The sequence below is a fragment of the Liolophura sinensis genome, chromosome 10 (genome assembly GCF_032854445.1).
Source record: "Liolophura sinensis isolate JHLJ2023 chromosome 10, CUHK_Ljap_v2, whole genome shotgun sequence".
NCBI lineage: Eukaryota > Metazoa > Mollusca > Polyplacophora > Chitonida > Chitonidae > Liolophura > Liolophura sinensis.
In genome coordinates this window covers 17,220,754-17,242,792 of record NC_088304.1, presented here as the reverse complement: position 1 = coordinate 17,242,792, position 22,039 = coordinate 17,220,754, and the positions used below count along the sequence as shown (strand labels likewise).

General features: G+C 38.4%; 1 protein-coding gene across 1 annotated transcript in view; it reads right to left on the bottom strand.

Moving 5' to 3' along the window:
* LOC135476306 (protein-tyrosine sulfotransferase 1-like) overlaps positions 1-3,610 on the bottom strand; it is a 47,746-nt gene extending 44,136 nt beyond the window's left edge. The window contains exon 1 of the mRNA XM_064756295.1: positions 3,274-3,610. The gene's annotated coding sequence lies outside the window, so the exon portion shown is untranslated. The remainder of the gene's footprint in view (positions 1-3,273) is intronic.
* Between the last annotated feature and the right edge of the window lie 18,429 nt (positions 3,611-22,039).

Sequence of the window (22,039 nt, the reverse complement as noted above, 5' to 3'; positions counted from 1 at the left end):
CTACCAAGACAGAATAGATATCAGGAAGACAATTCATGGAATGCAACAGATGGCTTGCCAAAGTTTACTTTGTGGTATACACACTCAACGTTGTCAGTAATTCTAGAACCTTTCAACACTTTTTTACATAATGTACTGCACTTGCTCTGCAAAGGGGATGATGCCACAGGTAGTGCTTATGAAAGTTTATATACATATACACATATAAACACATATTATTTACAGGAATATTGCAGTGCACATAGATGTATGCATGTTTGTATGGACTTTTACCTCAGTAGTACCACATATCAAAGGGCCTGGCGATGTAGTAATCCAAATAATGCTACCTAAATAGAAGGAGACTTAATACCCCTTATTTAGACGGCAACTATATCAGATTTGAAACACAGCAGTTGGCTGTGGATTATGTATACAGACACGTTATGCATGTATACATGTATGTAACATAAAGTTTACACATAAATCTACATTAGTCCTGACATGTGATTTACATTAACAAAAAGCAAGCGCTCCGTGTATCCTTTGAAAGCCAACACAACAGCAGTACTGTATGTATGTATGTATGTACATATATGCTTAGGGTTTTACCTAGCACTTTTCATTTCTAGCCCTAGGGCAAGGTAGAGTCATTAGGTGTGTGTACTGTGTCTTCTTGGTGGAAGGGTCCATGCTGCCAAAGAGCTATCACCACTGAAGTATTGATGTAAATGTATATGTATACATGTCCTGGACACACGTTGCATGTACAAAACACGTGACATCAGAATGAAGTACTGTGAAAACAGTCTATGCTACTGCAGTGAAGTGATTAAAGACAATAGTGACACCAGATTTGTGTTGTGCTACTCATTCTTGTAACTTTGTCATCTATTCAATTAATCCTACACTGCAGTCCACTCAAATACTAATGTATGAGAACAGATCTTTTGGTTTGGCGCAAGGTTTCCAATAAACGTACATTTTCTAAAACATGTACCTAACACATTTGTTGAAAGAAGTTTGGAAACAGTAATTATTTGATATTATTATAACCCAGAATCCACTCAAAAGATTATGAGTGCTTACAGGGCTTATCTTTTAGCTTGGTGCAAGAATTCAAGCCCATGAATATTCGTCTTTCCAAACCTCAACAAATTGTCGTGAATATTTAGCACTATTGTATAGTTTATTTCTATCTGACAAAGTTGTAGAGGGGCTACTGGGATTTGTTTTTCAACCCGTAGTTAGTAAAAAAGATGTTCCATTCAATCTGCTTTGTTGCCACGAACGTGAGGTAAACAATGTGGCAACCAGCCTCCACTAACCCTTCTCTGTGATGCACAGAGAATGCTAGGCTCAAACACACTACTGATTTTACAGCACAAAAACACCCTTATGTGGGAGAGTACACGCCTGACACTAGGCACAGCCTCGTTCTGATTTCATCCACTCGCCTGAAAGCTGAGCAGGGCCCAAGTGGAGTTTGCGATTTTACACAAATATTTTATCAGTGCAGTCGAGAGATTCAAGCAGGCGAAGGAATGTCAATATGTACAATGCAGATCACAGATTATTTTTCTGCTCATGCAAGTCACTTGCCCTGGCGGGTAACCAAAAAACATGATATACTTGCCCGACGCCGATTTCACTTGCATTTGGCAAGCAGGCAAGCATTAAGTTACACCACTGATCAAAGAGATTAAATGCCTACAAGATTCATCTTTCTTTATCTATAACTGCGAATGGTTAAACACACAAGTTTGGCTACTACACAATTCAGAGCTAGATTCTTTGGTTTTTGCAAATAACATTAAGTAAGAAATTCTCCATTTCTGTTAATGAGAAGGCTCTTTCAGGAAGCCTTCTAGACAGTGAAAGAATTTTGCACAAGACGTTCATCCATGGCTGTCACATTACAGTCTATGTAGCCTCTGGATCCTCACTTAACCTACTCAAACAGACCTTTAAACTGCCAATCAACCCACCTGGCCCTGGCCACTGCTTTTAATCTTTTAACATTTTTTACATATGTCATATTTAAGGCTCTGCACTGTTTAAACCCTGTGTCAAGGTGCCTCAACTTTGAATGTCTGCTCAAGAATACATCTATGCCATTTTAAGGTCACAGAGCTTACGGGGCCTAAGCAGCACTTGGACTCTCACCTAATATACCGAAGTAAGCTTTTAAATTCTTCCATTTTCAGCCTATCACTTTTATGGCTCTATACCCTTCTTCTATACCCCATCTCTCAATGGCCCAAGACGGCTATCTCAGGGTCAGCAATCTACAGTCGCAGAGCTTCCGGGGCCTAGATGGGCCCCTGGACCTTCGCCTAATGTGCCATGACAGTTGAGCCTCCCCCCTCCCCCCCCCCTCCCACTTTTAATTTCCTTTTCACGCCACTGCTGTGCTTATGTAGGATAATATATACCGGTACATGGACATGTATATGTGTGCATGTGGGATAATAATTTACTATAGCTGCAGCTTGTGAGGTAGGTAAGATTATAGGTATTTATAATTATATATGTACACATTTTTTTTTATCCTCCTGTCAATATTCCTTGTACATGTATCTAAATTTCCCAGCCATAAATCTAGTTTCTATATTTATATGTACTATCAGATATTTTCAGAAATGTTAAACTTATGTATTTGTCTAACATTTCTAAATGCACCTGTTAATCTTTGTGTTACAAAAAAAATGGATATATACAAATGAGAAACAAAATAAGCTATGTATAATGTTTTTACAGTGAATAAAAGCTTTAAAAAACATGAATCTTCCTCGCTTTATCTTTCTTGGAGTGCTCGTGTTTGTCCGGATGTTCTCCAGGCGATGTTTACTGATGTGTGACGCAAGAAGTTTGTGTGTACACACTGGTGGCCATCCCGGTAAGAGTGAAAGCATGAAGGGAAAAGAGGTGAGGGAGACTTTGTTCGCCAAAAACATCAATGACAATGGACTAAAGGAGAAATTAGACTGTAGACAAAGATAGAGGGACTATATGTGCTCGAATGTAGCTAAAATAAGGGGATACGGTGGGTAATTTAGTGTCAGCAATGTCGTTTTGAAACTCTTGATTTTTTTCAAATGCAGCAACTTCGGACTCGCCGTTAGGCCTATCATAATATCTACTGCAAGTTTTAGAATATTCGGATAAGGGTGAATGGGACACATCCACCATTCCATGACTATACAAACGCCGTCCAAATATGAGAAAGGGGAAGTCACCCATTCCAGGGATAGCAAACAAACATAAATGTGTTAAAACAAAACCCGTACTTACCTCTGTGGTGCGACAAGTCACAGACGACTGATGTCAAATATGTGTACATGTATCATTTCCTCCGAAGAGAACACGTATCCAAGAAAAAAAAAAACACATTAATACTGAATATGTTGTTGTTGCATCGTCCAGGCCGTTTTTTGTTTCCGAAACCTTACATCTTCCTTCCCTGTTTCTGCCTTAACAAAGCCACAAACCTAGAATTTATATAGAGTATTAAATCAAGACAGATTAAATCTGCTCACAGTAGTATATCCATAACGTACTTTCTCAAAAAAAATCGGAAATTCAATTCCGTGGTCTAACGGGCCTGACTGAAAATAATCAAAACGGTGAGTTCGAGGGGACGCTGTTGTGGCGAGTCTGACGACCGTCCAGACCGCAATCAAGAGAAACTTGCACTCTACCACGAAAATCCTTAATCACGTGACTACATCGAAACAGTCTGCCAATGCGCGGCTCTCTCCCACTGCCGCCAGATGACGCTACTGGGTGAGGGTTAATGATATAGTTACGACATCTAGTGGCAGGGGATGGTAATCGCGCATTGGCAGCCTGTTTCAATGTAGTCATGTGATTAAGGCCCACCATTTCGTGGTGGAGTGCAAGTTTCTCTTGATTGCGTCCAGACTACTACACTCGATAATCTCGCTTCAGCGCAAGCTTTCGGTTTAGGCCAGCTTTTAAACACTGCGATTCTGTGTCCGATTTTACTTCAAGCTAATCGTATGCGACTGTGTGACTGCAACGTGCTGTGTGAGCGGAAAGCGTCGAATCAAACACTCTTCTGTCCGATCGTTCGATTCGCTTTCGACCGAGTTTGATTAAATAGAGCATGTTCTATTTCTTTGTCCAAGGGAAAGAATGAAAAGTGTCATGTGAAATTCATTTTGTCAGCAAATGATCAGCATGGCGGATACTATTAAAACTTCATTGAAGAGTATAAAATGATCATAGAAATCTGTGCGATCCGTTTTCAAAAGAGAATAAGAACCGGAACCTAAAGCACAACCATTTGTCCGATTTTTGCTTCCGATTATCTTATGGTTTTAGTCGAATGCTGGGACGAAATCTGCTTGGTTTGAAAATCATCAGAAGGTCCAGTTTATCACGTGACAAATGATAAATCAAAATGGGTGATCTGACAGCTGTCAACGTCGACAGTGACGGTGAAGGGTGATCTCGCCTATTTGGCGCCTGCGGCTGCGTCTTTCACTTTCACTATGGAATCTGTAGCTGATACGAAAAGACGGCGGTGCTGAGTACGCGATTGAATTTAACAACGAAGTAAACTCTGGGCATATTCATGCCCAGGAATTATCTTTGCAGGAATTATCTTCGCAAGACCCCACTTCATAATTTTCTCCGAATCGACCACTCCACATTTGATATTTTGCAGGAACTAGTGAAAAACAAGAGTGAGCGAGTGCTTGGGGTTTAACGTCGTACTTAACAATTTTTCAGTCATATGACGACGAAGGAAGAGTGCATGTAATGTGCCTCTTTGTTGCAGGACGGATTTCCACCGCTCTTTTCTATCTAGTGCTGCTTCACTGAGACGCCTTACCGAAGGCAAGTAAGCTGCACCGCCAGAGCCATTATACTGATACGGGTCAACCAGTCGTTGCAGTATCTCCGTCATGTTGAACGTTACAACTTTCTCTTTTAAGGTTTTAGGTGTTACTCGACCCAACACTGGCCCTGGATCTACCGCTCCCGAAGCGGAAGCTCTACCAACTGTGCTATCGGGGCCGGTCGGAAAACAAGATACAGAAAGAAGACAGCCATATACACGAATGCATTCTCCCGGAGAGAGACATAGGGCCTACTATAACACTGTGGTATTTGGCAGAAAGTAAAGTAAAGTTTGGCAAAAAAAAGTATGTGTTATAAAATACCCCGATAAAGCCAGTTTTTTGGGAAAGGAAAAGTGACATCCAGGTAACATATTGTCATGTATCCTTCTCGTTATATTCTTGATCTGTTCTTTCTTCACCGTCTCATTAATTTTATTTCTATAATTGACTGTCGGCTAATTTATCTTTGCCTGTTCCTAATTTGTATCAAGCTTGGAGGTTCAGGGGGGATATGACAGTTTATGTTCATCTATCCATATCTGAACTGGATACCATTTTTATTTTTAGGCTATGCCTCCAGAGAACTGATGTATCTGTGCAGAGTACCAGACAACACAATCAGTATCATCATTCATGAGACGCGCTGTGCAGTTATTGATAGTCTCGGGTCAACTTACTGGTAAACAGGAAAGTTGCATATTGGTTGAAAATTTTTGTGTTTATTTACCATACTCAAGTATATTTCACTCCAAGTCTAGCTCATGATGGTTTCCTCTCCGGCGGTACGTGGGAAGGTCTTCTAGCAACCTGCGGATGGTCGTGGGTTTCCCCCGGGCTCTGCCGGGTTTTCACCCACCATAATGCTGGCCGCCATCATATAAGTGAAGTATTCTTGAGTACGGCGTAAAACACCAATCAAATAAATAAATAAATAAACAAATACATTTCACTCATATGAAAGTGGTCAACATCAGGGTGAGAGGAAACCGTGTATGGCCCGGCGGAAACCCACAACAAACTGCAGTTTTTGTCAATAAATATTAATATCTTGTTCTACGGTATCCCCATTCTGGTGAGAATGAAGATACTGACTCTGTTATACGAACGTTCCTGTCTGAGGAGATGAAGCTCGGTGATGAATGGGCCTGTGAGATTTACCTGTTGTGAATGTCCATTGACTCCCACGGTCTACCCATGCTCTAAATCACACACCCGATGCTCGCCCACCCATAATTATGAAATCAGTCCATGTAAAATATAAAGACAACAATCTAAGGGCCACGACTGTACTTCGAGGAAAAAATTTGCACCAGAACTGACTTGCCACCAAAACTTAAACGTGAGAGAGGGAGGTTCCCCAACTTGGCGTATGGTTTGAGATCTTCTGAGTGCAAACAAACCAGAATTAGAGTAGTAGATACAAAGGTGCTGTTGGAGACAAGACCAGGTAATCATGTGGGCCCCTGGAAAGTTTTCCAGGAGTAGCAGGTGTGTGTTTGATGCATTTCTTCTCATAAAAGTGATTTTGTGTGTTTTTGATATCTCACAAACTCTATCAGCCTAACATATGTACAGGATCAATATCATATGCTATCCAAACAATATAAATAACCAACCCAAGTTTTGCACTTTTGTGCTGTATTCACCTACATGTCTGTTTTTTTTTTTGTTTGTTTTTGTATTTTTCTTCTGTAACTCAAGGTATTACCATGTTATTACACAAGGAGAATAAACTGATAATACCTCATATATTGAAATATATTTATTGAAATAAAAACCAATGGAAAAGATTATCATCAACTAGATTTACACCGTTCTCAAATATGGTAGTGCAATGTACAATGGGAGATAACTTGCTTAATGTTGTTCCAGATTGTGTCCCCTACCTTGTCTAAACAAATTGTTTTTTTTTTTTTTTTTTTTTTTTTTTTTATATCTTCTGGTGTACGGCATATTATTTGTATTTATTTTTTTAACATCAAAACACAATTACAAATTGTACTGTCGTGCTTAATATCTCTTTGTCATGATACATACTTATTTCCCATGCTCAACTCCTGCTAAACTTAGCGTATAGTGTACTGTTGTGTTGGATATGTTTAGACTTAATTTTGAACAGTGGAACTTTATAAGTGTATAAATGCAGAAGATGTCATTAATTTCTAACTTTGGTCATGTTGTCTGTTCAAGTGCCTGCATATTCCCAGCTTAATTTCTGCTAAACCTGACAATGATATTCTGATGTTCTAAAGTTGAACTCCATGTTGTACACTAATGGGTTTGATATGTCTAGACCTAAATATGGACAATGGAATTTGATAAGTGTATAAATGCTGTAGATGACATCATTTCTAACTTTATCGTGACACCTGTTCAAACACATACATTCCCTTTCTTAATCCTGTTAGAGTTTGCTATGTCCAAACTTGAAAACAATAGAACCTGAAAAGTGCTTAAATGATGAAGATGTCTTTAATTTTGAATTTCACATGATGTGTGATCAAGCGAATGCATACCCTATGCTTAACTTCTGCTAAACTTTGCAATGATTTTCTGATGTTCTAATGTTAAACTCCATTTAGTATGTTGTTGTTTTGGATATGTCTGGAAGGCTGCAGATCACTATTTAACCTGAACCTATTCAAACCGAGCCCTGTGTGTGGCCTGGTACACTGTTCATTTTATCATGTGCCCGTTGTTTGTGTACTTTGTTTTTATCTTTTCTATTTATGTGAATTTTTGGATGTTTTTGATCACACAAAATGTAATGGAAGTGAAGGGCACTGTGGTCTGGTTTACCACTCAGTCATTACCTCTCGTCTTAATGGTGGATAGCGTAGATAGCTATGAGGGCAGAGCATTTTTAGAATCCCTTCCGTTTTTCAGCTCACAGGGAATGGAGCACATAAATGAAGACTCTCACAGTTCTGAGATATCATACCAACATCCTTTTCATAGGCAAACGAAGCCTGTGATATTACGATCAACCAAATAGATGACCTTTACCAGTTAAGTCTTCCCCTCATAAATATTAACAGAAATTCTAGTAGATCAAAACCATGGGTTACTCCAGCCATACGTAACTCAACTAAAGAAAAAAAATATACTGTATAAACAGCACCTAAAGAGTAGCAGCAAAGAAATAAGAGATTTATACCGGAAATATAGAAATAAACTGAACCACATATTACGCTCAGCGAAAAAAAATTATTTCGACCAGAAATTTAATTCTGTAAATAACAGTATAAAAGGAACGTGGAAATTAATAAATAATTTAATTAAAACAAAAAGTAATAAGAAACTACCGAAGTCGTTCACCATTGATGGTGTTAGAGTAACTGATCCGGAAAAAAATTGCAGATGGTTTTAACACATATTTTAATGACATCCCCAGTAAACATAGCATCCGAAATACCGTTTGCCTCAAATTGCTGTAGAAGCTACCTTCCACCGATTAATCCCCCAAGATTTTCACTAGGCCTTTGTACATATGGAGAAGTTCGTGAATCAGTCAGAAGCTTGAAAAGAAATTCCCCTGAATAGATGGCTTTTATCCTTCTGTTATGAAAATGGCAGCTGATTCCTCGTCTCATCCATTGACCCATATAGTTAACTTGTCGTTTCAAACAGGAATTTTTCCAGATAAGTCAAAAGTCGCCAAAATCTGCCCAATTTTTAAATCAGAACGCATTGATGACTTTATTAATTACAGACCTATTTCAGTATTGCCTTTTTCAGTTAGATATTTGAATCATTAGTATCTGATAAACTAAAAATATATTTAGAAACGAATAAAGTACTTTTCGAAAATCAGTATGGCTTCAGGGGCAACCATTCTACGATGTATTCTCTGATTTCTATGTCTATGATAAACTCGTAAAAGCCAAAGAATCAAATAAATTTAGCATATCTCTTTTTCTTAACCTAGCCCAAAAAATTCGACCCAGTCGATCATATTATCCTCTTAAAATATTATGGTGTTACCGGCCTTCCTCTTTATCCGGAGAAACTGTTATGACAACATCCAGTTTTCATTTAAACTCCAAAACACTGGAGTTCCACAAGGTTCCACTCTTGGTCCTCTGCTATTTTTAATTTATATTAACGATATCGCCTATGCATCTAACCTTGAAATTACGCTGTTTGCCGATGGCACGAGTGCCTTTTTATCTGACTCCGATCCTGTACTGTTTAATAAAAAAATAAACGAAGAATTCGATGTGCTTTATCAATGGTTGTGTAGTAACAAATTATCTTTGAATATTAAGAAAACCAAACATATGATTACAACACCAAACAGAAAAAAATAACACACATTTCCAACCTCGTATTAATGTAAAGCAGCAAGAAATCGAATCTGTAACATCTTTCAATTTTCTTGGAGTAACTATTAACCATAAATTGACATGGACGACACATATCAGCGAAATTTGCAAGAAAATTTCAAGTAATCTAGGTGCTCCCTCTCATATAGGACATTTTCTGAAGAAGAAAACATGATATATTCTTTATTATGCCCTTATTTATCTCTTACTTACATATTGCAACGTAGTGTGGGGTAATACTTACACAACCCACCTCCTTCCCCTGGTACGCCTTCAAAGACCTCTTGTTCGACTGATAAATTTTTTGCCAAAAACGTGATCATACTGGCCCATTGTTTAAGCAAAACAAACTATTGTTGATTGAATCTATGAACGTATTCCAAATAACCCAGTTAATTTTAAAATGCTTACACATTCCTGATCTTGCCCCCTTCAGCTTCAGTTCTTATTTATCAAACAATCATCGGTTCATTTTTACCCCACACCATCTTCCTCAGTCAACTTACAGAGGCCTTTCCATGAAACCAATCTGAGTTTCTACACTTGTAAGATAAAAGGTCCCACAGAATGGAATAAGTTGTCCTTTGACTTAAAATACTGTGATTCTGTTTCTCCTTTTAAATCCGGGTTAAAGTCCTATCTCATTGCTTGCCGTCAGCCAGTCTAAGTGTCCTTCAGTCGCTTCCATTCAAATGTATATACGTTAATGTAGATTCACCTTGTAAATATTGCCACTCTTAGCTTCAGTATCTTAATTACTACTACCTATATCCTCAGTTAAACGATGCATATCTTTCATTATATAAACATATCAATACGCATGCAATTTTTGCTTCTAGCTCGTCTTACTAAGATGTTGTGTCATGAATTCCGATTGTTCTGTTTACAGTTTTCCCTAGTCCGATATTTATCAAATACCTAAATATTACCCTCACCTCATAATTTGATAAACTGTACCGTCTCACGTCAACTCATAAACGAGATAAAACAAGCCCTCTGGGTTTTCTGTTCCCGCCAGGGAGCGGCATGTCATCATGACATAGACACTTTCTTTACCAGTTCCTTTTAATTTATGTATGCATCTGATGCAATGTGTTTTGTTGTACTCTGCTGCATTTCTGGTATTTGAAATAAATAGTAGTAATAATAATAATAATAATAAATGCATAATTAATATATGTATATAAACTGATGTTTCATGCAGTGAAAGAAAAAACACAGCACGTTGAATGAGTTATCGATCTTGGCAAAAAACAGGACCGACCGACAGATAGGGTAGGAACCTTCCCCATTCCAGGAGGGACTGCTTTTGTGGACTTCTGTCTTTTATTCTTTGCAACAAAAGAATTGCGGTCACAGTGGATTGAACCAGCGACCTGTAGATGTTGGATGTTGCAAGGTCAGTCAGTAGACCTCATTGGTGCAGACAGAAGATATGAAGTTGTGAACAAAATTTCCCTAGCCTTACTCATTAAGCATTTCCATCAGTATATTTATTTATTTTGTTTATTTATGTATTTATTTATTTGATACTTATACGACGGAAGCAGCATTATTTGGGGGGGGGGGGGGGCAGAGGGCGGGAGGGGGGGAACCCATGACCATCCACGGGTTGCTGACAGACGCCCTCAGTATGTCTCGTGATTATTACCACACGAAAGAATGAATAGAAAACATCTGAGATTCATTACCCTTTTTCCATGAGGACTTTTTACACATCAGCATCAATTCCATTTCAAACCACAATTGTCTAACAAAATAAATCACTTGTAGGTTAAGATATTATATTTAAGATACACAAACACGACCAATATTAAGGTACATTTACAAAGTTTACTTGATGTATGTTGTAATAAACACATGGGAAAGTATAGATTAATTTCTTTACTTTGTACTGGTATAAATATCCCCTAATTCCTCAACCATTTCGCATGGAGCAACTTTCGGTGCAATTTATGCTTTTTATTTGATTTTGAAGACAAAGTTACATTGGTTGGATTCGCCAGTTTCAGGGCTTTACAAAGGTATAATTTTATCATTCAACACAGAATGCCTTTAGAATATGCTTGAATAAACAAAGATGTGAAAATGTTGAATTACAGTTCTACTGGTCATCTATTAGCATCGTATTTTTGTGCTATGCCCAGCTATAGTGTTAAGGTCTGCATGCGAACAATCCTGTATAACATTCATTATAGATCACAATAAAGGTTAGAGGACAATTATTGGTAGTAACAGGTTATAATATATAAATGGGTATTTTACGTACTACAAGTATATATGTAATATATTATTCCAATCCATGTTCAAAGATATGTCATAACATCAGAGAATATGCTGTAAATTTTCCCTCGAAATAGAAATCTTATCAGAGTAACAACAAGGACATAACTTGTCGTTTAAAAGGCTTTACTTAATATTACAAACAAATTAAGGTACATTCATGTACCATAATGGTACATGTATATGATAATAATAATACTATACCGCCTTCCAAAATGGTTATATTATATAAATGGTTACATATTTAATTTCATCTCTTCACCTGAACATTCCACTGTAGGACCTATGTAAGACAGTGAGATATTTATCCAACAATTACTTAGAATAAATCCCATAGTAAGCCTACACAACAGGCAAGCCTGGGCAAGAAAAGGGTAAAAAGATGAATTTGGAAAAAATTATAACTTAACATTTCCACTGATAACAAATATCAATACTGATATTTATCGCATAAAACACTCCTTTTGTTGTTCTAGTAGTAACAATAGTTTTAGATTTAACGTTGGCGTTATTGCTTGGAGTGAGTGAGTGCTTGGGGTTTAACGTCGTGCTCAACAATTTTTCAGTAATATGACGACGAAGGAATCCTTAGGGTGTATGTAATGTACCTCCTTGTTGCTGCTTCACTGAGACGATTTACCGAAGGCAAGTAAGCCACCCTGCCCGAGCCATTGTACTGATACGGGTCAACCAGTCGTTGCACAATCCCCTTCATGCTGAACGCCAAGCTTCCGAAGCTGACGCTCTACCAACTGTGCAATCGGGGCCGGTCGTTGTTGCTAGGGTTATCATTAGTAACTATTTGTTTTCAGTTAGTTTGACATATAGCTGGCCTTAGTACTGGGTATTCACTTCTGTTAGTATTGGATCATTAGTATTGGCAGTAATGGATCATTAGTATTGTTAGTAATGGATCATTGTTAGGAATGGATCATTAGTATTGGTAGTAACGGATCATTAGTGTTGGTAGTAATGGGCTATTAGTTTTGTTAGTAATAGACAATTAGTATTGTTAGTGAAATGGACTGTAAGTTTTGTTAGTAATGGACTATTAGTATTGTTAGTAATGGGCTATTAGTATTGTTAATAATGGGCTCTAAGTATTGGAATATTAGTATTGGACTAGTATTGGATCATGAGTACTAGTATTGGATCATGAGTACTAGTATTGGATCATGAGTACTAGTATTGGATCATGAGTATTTTAGACATTAGACAATGGCAGTATTGTTTGTATTGGACTACATGTATTAATATTGTTAGTAACGGCTGGTATTACTTTTAACATGGATTATTACAGGGATGAATCAAAAACAGCTGCAAAGCTTAATTAGATGTTACTACTCCTACTACCACCGTTACTACTCCTACTACCACCGTTACTATTCCTACTAACACCGTTACTACTACTACAAATAATGAATGCTGTTTCATCCCTTGTAACTTAGAGTTTACTTGCTGTATTTGAAAGGGATGGAGGATATTTTGCCTGTTTTCTGACATGGAATTGGATTCCTGAATTTCAGTAGGACTTAATGGAAGACATTAAATCTAAAGCCTCGTCACTGGTCGTTCTTCTTTGTTTTTTGTTTTGGAGGGGGGTGGGTGGGGGTAGGGGGGATGTGGATTGGGTAGACTTAATTAATTGTTTACTGCATGTTGATTCAGATTTTTCATTGATAATTATTGAATGAAGTGGGGATCGTGATCTCTGTTGAGATTCTTGGTTTTGGTCAGGATCTTTGGTCTTTGCTGTTTGGTGATTGAACATTCAGGAGCAGCTCTGGATGGTCAGAACACAGTGGTGTTGATAAACAAGGGGCTGATGCTGAGGCCGGCATGTTCCTTAGCTCCAGTTCTGAAAACAAGAATTTTGAAAAAAAAGACAGACCCCGTCCATGAGAAAAAAGTAGGAATTTACCTAACAAACATCTGTTATTTATACATAAGAAAACAGACTGATTGACTGATTTTAACAATGTACTCAACAATTGTTTATAGATAAAAGTAAAATTTAACAACATAAGGTCTATGAATCTCAACAAATATCTCATTGCTGCTCTCAGTGACCTAAAGACTTTATTTTTCCTTTTTCAGTTACCTAACACAAAGAATGGCTGGCATCAAATTGCTAAAGAATTTAAGGAAAAGCGGACCTTCGACAACTGCATTGGAGCAATTGACGGCAAACATGTGGCAATTGTCTCACCAGGGAAAGGTTCCAGGCATATTCCGTGTATTCCACTCACTCACTAAACAATTCAGGAAAATAGTTTGATTTATATTTTAAGAAATAAAATGCATTTTGAAATTGGATTCAACGAAAGCGTTTTGGCCAAACATGAGCAGTGAGGTTACAACAGGTTTTTGCCACTTACTACAAGCAGGCTACTAGATTTTTAGAAAGAATATAAGAAGTATTTTCTAGGGTCATTCCAATGATCTTTCACCTGACCAATATTTCAAGTTATTATTATTATTATTACTACTATTATATAACTACAGTATACATGTATATTGTGTCTTGAGCTCAGCTTAGTTTATGATGAAAGATTTTATATATAAATGTAAATGCGTATTTTCATGTCGACACATATCTGAACGTCAGAACTGTAATCCTACGTACATGTAGGTAATAATTTGTACATATTCTATTATAAACACACCAGTCCTGACCAAAAACTGGTGGCAAAACCAGTGGGTGTTTGTAATTCATGGCTAAAACAGAAGTGAAGCAAGTCATATTGGTGATGTATATATATATATATATATTCCGTATTTTGTAATGCATCGGGTCTGTCTGCAACCACCGGATGGTCGTGGGTTTTCCCCGGGCTATGCCCGGTTTTCTCCCACCATAATGCTGGCTGCCGTATTATTCTTGAGTACGGCACAAAACACCAATCAAATAAATAAATGAATAAATAAATAGGTTACTTCCCTTACAAGGATTTACCTCCTTTGATGGCAGGTATCTGTCTCTTATTTCAGTATTAAAACATATGGGACAATCGAAAATATAGCTGTTTCCTTTGTCAGTTTTGCAATGCGCAGAAGCAAATTGCAATGATTCAAAATTTATTTACTGATTTATTTGATTTGTGTTTAACGCCGCAATCAAGATTATTTCACCTACACCACGGCGGCCAGCATTATGGTGGGAGGAAACCAGGCAGAGCCCGGAAGAAACCCACGATCATCCGGAGAGAAGCCAGCATGAGCTGGACTTGAACTTAGAGCGACCGCATTGGTCGGCATTGGTGAGAGGATCCTGGGTCATTACGCTGCGCTAGCGCGCTAACCAACTGAGCCAAGGAGGCCCCCGGCAATGACATTGAACATACCATATTGTTCTTTTTTCTTTCTTTGGGTGCAGTGTAGTCTGAGGAACTTGTCCTGTGCCTGGAACATACCATATTGTTCTTTTTTCTTTCTTTGGGTGCAGTGTAGTCCGAGGAATTTGTCCTGTGCCTGGAAATACTTTCATCGCGGCTCATAAATGTCTTCTACTGAATTGCGACTTCTTCTGTAACAACTTCATTTTATTAAGTTCCCGGCCATAGGTTGTTCTTAGATTGTTGATTGTAGCCTTCACCTACTTGACAGATTCATCTGAAAATTTAACACCTTCGTTTGAAATTGAACTTATCTCTTAACGTGTAACTGGAACTAAGCATTTTTAATGCTAGACAAAAATGTATTACTTTTGAAATTACATGTATGAGAAAATGACTGTAAATACACTCTCATCGTTTATATAAAATATCGAGAAATATAATTTATTTCGCTATCAGTTTATTAATGTATTTCACATGTCACCTTTTCTACAAAGACACTGGCCAGATATTGATAAATTCCGATTATATAAACTGACCAAGGTGCATCTGTATTCAGATAATATTTAACATAAATGAACAACAACACTGGGACTTTCTTTTTCTAGAAATAAGTTCGCTTACAACAACGTTACAACAATATACATCGGCCGCTAGTGCTAACGAAAATAGGATGCTCAGTGGCATTTGCAACGGGCCAGTCTAAAAAGTCAATGCAAATCAGTACATCAAAAAATTGTGTAAAAACTCAGTGTAAGACACCAGTCATTTACACCCACGTGTTGCCATCGTGGTCATGATATCACAGTCACGCTGAGCCCTTGAGCGATGGTTGTATGCAGTCCCTGAGGAGGTGACACTCTCACGGTGGGTCGAGTGGCTGGCGCCCTGGGCTTCCGTAGTTCCTCCAGGCCAGGCATACTGTAGGTGCCTCACTCCCTCAGTTTCCTAAGTTTAAGTTTTTAAATGAGTACAGTTCTGTTGTAAGTAAGTATGGACAGAGCGTTCAGAATCTCTGACGCTCTGCTTGATATCTGTTTCTAATTCCGTTTATCCTGGGACAAGGGGCAATATGTTCATCGTGTTGAATTAGATCGCCACGATGTATATATGAACAGTTACAATCAAAGCGCAACTGAGATACATAATTTGTTATCGACAACTGATATTCTAACATGGTACACGATTTCACTCATTCGCCTAGAACATACCTTGCGTGTTTCCTACGTCATTGAAACTGTTGACCGATTCTCTTTGAGGAGTCCATCCTATTTTCCTGCTTTATAACCTTTCTTATTTCTTTGGTAATTCGTGTTAAACTTCGTTCTGGGAATTGGCTTTGCGATTATTGATCAGGAACGTCCTTATTGGTTGAGGACTGGTATATGAATGTGCATTTCGATGCATAGATTCATAACCTGTGCACGCCTGGATACTGCTGGTGGTTTTTGACCACGAGGTTGGGCCTCTACGCATGTATACCTTATATAATGGCTGAAATTATTGATCAGATTAACGCTGTGAATTGTGGTTCTGATTCACAGAGCGAGCTACTAAAATGTACCACAGCTCTAAGGCCAGTTTCCATCATGGTGCCTGATTTACATCATACGGAAAAACCAAGGGATTCAAACAAAACCATGTAAAACCCAATTAAGCGACTGTTTAACACATAATCCCCAACGTTCCAAACTTACTATTTCTAAGTGTGAACGTAGAAATTGTCTAACGTGTCCACTCATAAACACGGGTAAATCATATTGTGTTCTATCTTACGTTGATCTTAGTTGTAACTCATCACATTGCATTTATTTGCTTTCATGCAAAAAGTGTGGTCAACAGTATGTTGAAAAGAAGACCCAAAAATTACATCAAAGGGTAAATGGCCACAGAAAAACGGTCAGGAAAAGACAAATGCTAATAGGCAAACATTATTCTTCCTCGGGCCATGTTTGCATGGGGCCACTTCAGCATTCAAATAATAGACATGATCTCTCCTTTTCAAAGCATACTGTTCATGACGTCGAATGGAAAATCCGTCATAGGGAACTATTTTGGATGCTGGAGCTAGGTTCAGTTTTTCCTTATGGCTTAAATGAGAGTGTTATCGGGGTGGGTAGTGTTACACCCAGTCAACCTCATGATTCTAACATAATATAATTGTTCAAATGCCTTCAAAGAAGTTAACGAAGCCATGTTAGGAGGCAGTTTAATTCGGTGTAGATTCACAGTAACATAAGTGTCAGTTATCTGGTAGGTTTGTCTAAAACAATTGATAGCTTGCATGCTCTACGCACAGTATTATATGCACTTCGTCTTAAAATATTGAGTAAATTGGTTACAGAAGTAACGTCCACTTCTACATGTTCTCTACCACCCCATGTGATCAGCGTATGTCAAAGACATATGTTATTTTCGACTTTATCATCCAGTCAGAACAGTTCAGACTGCTAAAAATACGCTGTTCCTAAAATTAAAGTACCTAGATAGGAGTCTAGGTACTTTAATAATTTAATCAACATTCCACGAATTTAAAATGTTCCAGAGGTTAGCAATGCTCTGCCTAATTACTTCAACATACGAGAGTCCCCATGCATTTCCTAACAATTTACTGACTCATTCGCTACTCAGGTATGTAATAAAGCCAAAGCAGTTAGATTCTGAGATTCCCATTGTACTTGTGGTAGATACATTGGTGACTGTGAATCGTCAGATTTTACCTACAATCCATGTAAACATGACTTGACTGGTAATCTTAATATTGTAAATAATGACAATCTTAGAAATCTGCTAATGAGGGATCCCAAGTATAGAGTCGAGAAAGACAAATATGAGAGCTAATGAGAAAATTGTCCTTTCGGCGCTTGAAAACTTTGCCAAAAAATGGTGTACACGGGAGAGGAAAAACATTCAGTCCTTGACACTTGGCTTGAGCTAGTAAAGAAAAAGGTTGTGTATGCAGCCAAACAAGCTCTGAAGGATGCGAAAGGTACCTGCGGACGAAGCTCCTAATTATATAATATTTGCGTGCAAGAATTATCACTAACAAGTTCTTGCAGAAGACCTTAATATCACTACAACAATTGCCGCAACATCAACGTATTCAAGAACGACCAATACTCTGAAGGAACTATTTAAAAAGTATCAGTCCATTCTCAGACAGAGGAGTCTATCCGTTCCTTCCAGACACAAATTGGCATCTACTTTCTTAGCGAAGGCACTACAAGAAGTCATTTTGGAAAAAGTACTATTGCGCAATTGAAAAAAATTCAGGCGTCAACTGTACGTGCATCCTTAAAAATTCCAAATATTCCACTCTGTATACCACAATTTCTCACGCAGATTTAATTGATAGAATTTCATCACTTATCGTATCGGTGTTTAATAAGACTGATCACCGTTACCATAACGTCAAAAACAACAAACTTTTCTTCAGTTCAACTGCATGCAAAGGTTACCATTCATGGGATGTTTCCATGTTTATTGAGTTGCTTGAATTTCTCAATAATAACATCTATGGGAAATTCGGGGAAGCCGTATTCAACAGTGTACAGGTATTCCGATGAGTACAAATTGTGCCCCCCTTTTGGCCGATCTACACTTGTTCTCATATGAATACGACTATTGAGGAGTAATCCTCACCAGGCCCGATCTTACTCACTCACTAAACGGTATATTGCTGATCTGCTTGCCTTAAACAATCCAAACATAGCAAAGGCTGTGGAAGAAATTCACCCACCTTCGCTGGATTAAAAGGAAACCACAGATTTTTAAATGATATATCCTGGACCTATATTTGTACAAAGAGCAAAACGGTTTCCTATCTCGCAGACTTTACGTCATGAGGGATAGTTTCAATTTTGACATTGTAAGTTATCCTTACTTGGACAGCAATATACCTAAGGTCCTGCATATGGCATGTACATATCTCGCCTTGTAGCATTTGTTAGATCCTGCGTGTTGTAGGACGATTTCAATTAACGTTATTAGGGCAAAAACTAGTGAGTCAAGGTTATTCATTCAAACGCCTTCCTTACTGGTTGACGGCAGGTATACGAATGTCTGGTTCGACGCATAGATTCACTCCAAGTTTCTTAAGTTTTAACATGAGTATAATTCTCTTTGTTATGTATGACTATTTAACGTCTTCATGTACTGTTAGTCTGCGGACCTTTGTGAAAGCATAACAGGCCCTGTTATATATGTACAGCGCGGACCTGGTGGAAAGCACCTTGTTCAATGCTCTGTTTATTTAACTGGCTGTTCATTGGCTGTTAATTCTGTGTTTAAAAATAGTTGAATCCACCTGGGACGTATATAAGCCGTGTTTTCTGTGCAGAGAGGGAGGTAATTTTGCTGCATCCACTGGGAGCCAGGAGAGTGTGCGACGCTCTCGTATCGAGTCCATTATTTTGATACGAGCTGGTGATGCCAGTTTCATTTGGGAGGACAGATTTTTATGCCGGCACCGTTTGTGTACCACAGTAGTACTGATGTCTGGTTTATGTGAATTTCTGCGGAAGTCACGTTTATTGGTGTTCGGATCTTTATTATGATTATACAGAGTTGACGGTGTAATTTGTTTAACACGCTGACCTCACCTGACCGACAAGGTCGTCAAGGACTCTAAACTGAAGTTTTCAGTTTTGCAAAGAACGTTCGTTCTGCCACAAGGTGACATTACTCTACGTCTCTGAACGGCTCGTTTGTGAGCTTCTGCGGGAGTTGTGACTGTTCTAAAGTGGATTATACCTCCATGCCTGTATTTACCCTGTGTTGTGCTCTGCGGGTGTGACGTCATTCAATGGCTTGACTGTTCCAGTTCTGTGTAACCTGTGTACTGTGTTCGCGTTCGCTAACCTGGCGAAGTACCTGTCTGGGACAATTTGTGACTTGTGTGAATTGTGTGTTTATCCCATGGTCTTTACGTTGTATCTCCTGGAACACGTTCCTTGGGATGCAAAGGTGAACTGGAAACTTTTAAAGACCGGTAATACTGATGTGTATGTTTTTTATGTTGTTGTTATTGAACTGTCTGTAAAACTGTACGTCTCATTTTATATATATAGCATTGTTTACATTGTAATATTGAGTCACTGAGTCTGTTTTCTGTTGCTGTTTTCAATACCGTAACAGAAATTGGGGGCTTGTCCGGGAACTGATTGTTTCCTTTTTGTTTTGCACCGGATATTTGAAGTTAAAAACAAGTGAGAAGCGATTTTTTTAATTTTAACGGTGAATGATTCAGTGGCTAAATATTTACAATGGGAGATTTTGATCCTAAACAGTTTGTTAATGCGCCCGGTCAGGATGTTTTTGAGAGTTTAAAGAAGGAAGACTTGGTTAAGTTAGGGACATTTTTAGGTTTGTCCATAAAGTCTTCATGGAGGAAAAGAGATATGCAGCATACTTTGTTGAAACATTTAGTGGAGACAGGGAAGTTTGATAGTTCTGCATTATCTGATTATGAGTTCGAGGGTCAGTCTGATGCCGAGCTTAAGTTTAAGCAGTTTGAGTTAGAAAAGTTGAGATTGGAGAAAGAGGAAAGAGAGAAAGAGAGGGAGCATGAGATACAGTTAGAAAAGTTGAAAATGCAGAAAGAGGAAAGAGAGAAAGAAAGAGAGAGGGAAGTGCAGAGAGAGGAAAGAGAGAAGGAAAAAGAGAAAGAGAGGGAACATGAGATAGAGTTAGAAAAGTTGAAAATGCAGAGAGAGAGAGAGAGGAGAGAGAAATGCAAGAAAGACAGAGGGAAAGAGAATTGGAGTTTCAAATGAAAAAGTTAGAGGTTGAGAGAGGTGAGAAACCGGGTCCTTCCGGTAGACGGGATTCAGGATTTGATGTGACCAAATACATTCGGTTATTTCCATCCTTTCAGGAAAAAGAGGTGGATAAGTATTTTCTGCATTTTGAGAAAACTGCAAATAGCTTGAAGTGGCCTAAAGAGTTCTGGACTATGTTATTACAGAGTGTGCTAATTGGAAAGGCCATGGAAATTTACACTCAGTTAAGTGTAGAGAATGCTTCCAATTATGACTATGTGAAAGAGGTAATTTTGAAGGGTTATGAATTGGTGCCTGAAGCTTACCGCCAGAAATTTCGTAACTATGAAAAAGGTAGAGATCACACATACGTTGAGTTTGGTCGAGCTAAGGAGCAGTTGTTTGATTGCTGATGTACAGCCAAGAAAATAGGTAAGGATTTTGAAAGTTTGCGTCAGCTTGTGCTGGTAGAAGAGTTCAAGCGTTGTATTCATAATGATGTAAAGGTGTTCGTTGATGAGCAGAAGGCGAGTACACTTGAAGAGGCAGCCAGTTTAGCTGATGATTATTCCTTGACACATAAGGTTACATACACGGGTAAGCCATTTATTTCATTTATACGTAGAAATACCCAGTCACATGCAACAGGTAGAGGTAGCTCTACACAGAAGAGTTCTACACCAGGCTCCAGTGGTTTTACAGCTTATCCTCGAAATAGGGTCACTTGTATTTTTTGCAAGCGGGTAGGTCACGTGATGAGTGAATGTTACACGTTGAAAAGGAGACGGGAAGCTCAGAATGAGTCTAAGCCCACAGGTCTTTGTGTTGCAATGCACAAAACATTGCCGGAAGTTACATCAGCAGTTAAAAGCAGATCTGAGTTAGCTGATACGGGATTGGATAAGATTCCCAAATGCTCTATGGATAGCTTCGCTCCGTTTATCAATTCTGGTTCAGTGTCGCTTAGAAGCGACATGTCTTGTGCTACCCCCATAAAGATATTAAGGGATACTGGGGCATCTCAGTCTCTGTTGTTGATGAATACTCTGCCCTTTTCTGAAGAGTCATACTCTGGGGTTCGTGCCCTTATTAGAGGTGTAGAGTCTAGTGACTTTGTCAGTGTTCCCCTTCATGATATTTATTTGTCATCAGATTTGATATCTGGACCTGTCAGGGTAGGCATTAAGCATTCATTACCTTTTGAGGGTATTCATTTGTTGTTGGGAAATGACTTAGCGCATGATAAAGTTACTGTTGATCCCTTAATGGTTGATAAGCCTTCTCTGAATTCAGTCACAGAGCCAGTTGAAAGCGAGATAGCGGGTTTATATCCGTCCTGTGTTGTTACAAGAGCTATGTCTAGAAAAGTCAGTACGGACCAGGGTAGTACTGTTGATTTGAGTGAGACTTTTCTCAACAACATGTTGGATGGAGATTCTTCCAAATTAGACAGCCAGCAGGAAGTAGATACTAATTTTGTTAGTGGT